The sequence below is a fragment of the Schistocerca serialis genome, chromosome 3 (genome assembly GCF_023864345.2).
Source record: "Schistocerca serialis cubense isolate TAMUIC-IGC-003099 chromosome 3, iqSchSeri2.2, whole genome shotgun sequence".
NCBI classification, from domain to species: domain Eukaryota; kingdom Metazoa; phylum Arthropoda; class Insecta; order Orthoptera; family Acrididae; genus Schistocerca; species Schistocerca serialis.
Genome location: NC_064640.1, coordinates 224,084,138 through 224,088,233, shown reverse-complemented (window position 1 = coordinate 224,088,233; position 4,096 = coordinate 224,084,138).

The following is a 4,096-nucleotide window of genomic DNA, read 5'->3' as shown; positions in this document are numbered from 1 at the left end:
GCTGTCAATTCAACTAAGTACCTGGGTGTTAAAATCACGAACAACTTCAGTTGGAAAGACCACATAGATAATATCTCGGGGAACGCAAGCCAAAGATTGCGTTTCATTGGTAGGACACTTAGAAGATGCAACAAGTCCACTAAAGAGACAGCTTAAACTACAACTGGTTCGTCCTCTGTTAGAATATTGCTGCGCGGTGTGGGATCCTTACCAGGTGGGATTACGGAGGACATCGAAATGGTGCAAAAAAGGGCAGCTCGTTTTGTATTATCACATAATAGGGGAGAGAGTGTGGCAGATATGATACGCGAATTGGGATGGAAGTCATTAAGGCAAAGACGTTTTCGTCGCGGCTAGATCTATTTACGAAATTTCAGTCACCAACTTTCTCTTCCGAATGCGAAAATATTTTGTTGAGCCCAACCTACATAGGTAGGAATGATCATCAAAATAAAATAAGAGAAATCAGAGCTCGAACAGAAAAGTTTAGGTGTTCGTCTTTCCCGCGCGGTGTTCGGGAGTGGAATGGTAGAGAGATAGTATGATTGTGGGTTGATGAACCCTCTGCCAAGCACTTAAATGTGAATTGCAGAGCAATCATGTAGATGTAAATGTAGATGTAAAATGCACAGCTCCTTGAAGAAGTACCTACATGACGACCGTGTGTGAACATCACTTATTATTACTTATTATTCTTAATGCTCGCTTTTGGACAATCAGTACCTTATTTCTAACTGGTAATGTCCCAAGAAAATTACTACATGAGCCATTATTCAGAGTAAATACGCAAAATATGTTAGTATGTTGTTTCCAAGACTAGCAATTATACGAAGAACGAAAGTAGCTTAATTTAACCGTTTGAGAAACTGAGCAACACGCTTTTCCAGTTCAAGTTTTCATCAGTATGTAGACCGAAAAATCTGAAGCATTCTACCCCGTTTTCCGACTCCTGTTCTTGTGCCACGCCTATTGTTGATATTACTCTGTTTATTGGACAGAACTGAATATAGAGTATTTTCACAAAAATTTAGGGAGAGTCCAATTTCCGAGAATCAGTTAATAACCCTATGAAAAACATCATTAACAATGTCTTCTGATGCTTTCCCTTTAATGGCATTTCTTAAAACACAAGCATCTTCTGCAAAAACGTACAAGCTTTGCGATCAACTTTGATTCCACAAGGAACTGTTGTGCACAGGGACCGTAGACTACAAGGAAGGAGACAAACACAGCACTCAGTCGCATTTCCATTTCTTTTCTTACTCTTGCATATGCGAAGAGCCGGCCGCGATGACCGAGCGGTTCTAGACGCTTCAATCCGGAACCGCGCGACTGCTATGGTCGCAGGTTCGAATCCTGCCTCGGGCATTGATGTGTGTGATGTCCTTAGGTTAGTTAGGTTTAAATAGTTCTACGTTCTAGAGGACTGATGACCTCAGATGTTAAGTCCCATAGTGCTCAGGGCCATAAAATAAATAAATAAAGAAATAAATAAATACCAAAATACTCAGAAAATATTCCGAAAATACTCCAAAAACATTCCTAAAAAACTCTGAAATTTTATCCCATGAATTCAGGTTCCGCATGTATGTGAAGTGATTCCATATCCTGTATTTTCTATAAATTACAGAAATACTTTAATCCTGTCCTGTGTGTGTGGGGGGGGGAGGGGGGGGGAGGGAAGGATGGACTGAAAAATACGTCTGTATCTTTAGGTGTATAAAAATTTTTAGCTGCATCTGTTACTATTCCGTGTTTCTTTTTGTGATTGGTGCTATACATTCGATGAATGTGGCCTTATTGTTAGGTGGCTGTAATTGTAATTGTAATAAATCTTACCTGATAATTGGGAAGTGTGTTTCCTTTCATGTTTTTCAGCAATCTTTGATTGTGTAATGTTATTTGATGGTGTAATAGTTCAGAAAGACAGACTAAGTGATACCCCCTACGCTGATTACTGTTAAAGATAAGGGAACGGTCTTATATGAATTACTTTTTATGCATGGAAATGACACTCTGTGGCCCATACATACATGAAACATTGATGTACATCACACAAAAACAGAGGTATTTATATTGAAAGCACTTAAGATCAAAAAACTTAAAAGCTGTAGAATTAGGTGTGCATCATTATGTGTTTAGTGTAGATAATACTACTTATATTAATGTACACTTATTGTAGGTAGACACACTGTTCATGGAAATATGTAAAATTTTAAGAAGTTGGTAATTCAACTTCAATATTTTCTTTGAGAAGTCTTGCAACAGACTCATTATGGGTTACCAGATTTATAAATTTTTGTTTATGCTATGTGTTGTTAGTAATCATTTTAAGTTGTGCTCAAAGGTAGCTAACTTTTGTATGGAATGAAAATCTGGTTCTCTAGTCCCTCAACAAATTTGCAATTTTTAGTGAGGTGTGCGATATATGCAACTGCGTTGTTATTTGTACTACTTTTTATTGATAGTGTCATATTTTTATTTATTTTCTTGGAGAAGGTAACTGTGAGATTTACTGCGGTGTACATTTTTTTGTTTCAACATCTTTATATTTGTTTCTTGCATATTTTACTTGGTAGCAGTTAGTTTCTTTGAGTTCAGACTCTATGCAGACTGTTAAATTTTGTTATAAAAAGATTAATGATATTTATGATGCCATTGGTCTCATACTACACAGTGAATGTATTGTCTTTGTGTAGATTATTAAATTAAATTCACTTTCATTGTTTATTTGTCCTTAGATCTTATAATGCTTGTATGTCTGGGAGTAAACAATCTGACCACACTTGATATAATTAACAATTTCAACAAACTTCTTCCCACCTGTAGGTCAGTAATTAGCAATGATAGTGCTTTTACATTTTTTGTAGAGATATATGACAATGACTTGCTATGTTTCATGGAGCAGGATATATTCTGTTATCAAATTACACATTGATAATATCGGACAGAAGATCACTAATAAAATGAGTATTTGAGGGAAAAGAATAGGGAAAAATTCTGAACACAGTCTCTGGCAGGTTTCATTTTCTTAGTTCATTTACATATCAATTTTTATACTAATTACTATATCATCAAGGCATACTGTAGGTATACTCTCATTTTTTCACTTGAGTTTATTTGCATTAACCGATTTTTTAAAAAAATTAATAGCAACATCATAGCCATTGTTAGTATTTTCATTTTCAGAATCTAGAGAGATTTATTCTCTGAAGCTTAGTGTTCGTTTTTTTTTTTTAAGGTGTTTGAAATATTGTCCACAGGTTCACATTTATTGTATTATATTGAATTAGCATGTTGTAGTTAGCTTTCTTGGGTAATTTCATGACTTTTTTTATAAATTAGGTGTTCTAGAACTATTTGAAATTTGAACAGTTTTAGTTTTGTGTTTGGCTCTTTCCTGTGAAATGCAGTGTAGGCAAATAGATCTTGGGAGGTCTATATGAAAATGTCAAATATTTTATCTACAGACTAATGTTTAAACCAATTATTCAATTTTTCTCTTTTTACAAAAATACAAATGAAATCAAAAATATTGTTGTAATTATACTGTGTGCATTCTGGAGTTAAGTTTGCTGATGACAGTTCAGACTGAGGCAATATTGTAGGTATAATAAGGAACATATTTTCCAACATACCTACATTAATTACATTCAAAGAGCAGTTAAATTTTCTCTTTTGTTGAGACTGCTGGTGGTATGAGAATATACTTGAGACCAACATTAGTAAATATCAAGTTTACATGTGATATTATTTTGGTGAAAAACATGCTTAAGCTCAGATTAAATGAGTGCATTAGGTATACAGACTATTTTTTCAAGTATCATAGATGTGTTGTCATGAAGGTTGCAACTGAAGTCTTAGGATATATGTTATAGGTCTAACAAATGTTACTGCTGAAGGAATTGCAACAAGCAGTCACTATTTATGTTAAAAAATGTATTTTATTGACCTTTATCAGTTTTGGGTGTTTGCACACACATACATGGAAGGTGCACAGTAATAGGTATAATCTTTGTTCTTTACACTTGTCTTTTGTGCTGCACACTCATATTTAAAAGACATGAAGTCTGTGTTAACAGTCCATTGCGCCCAC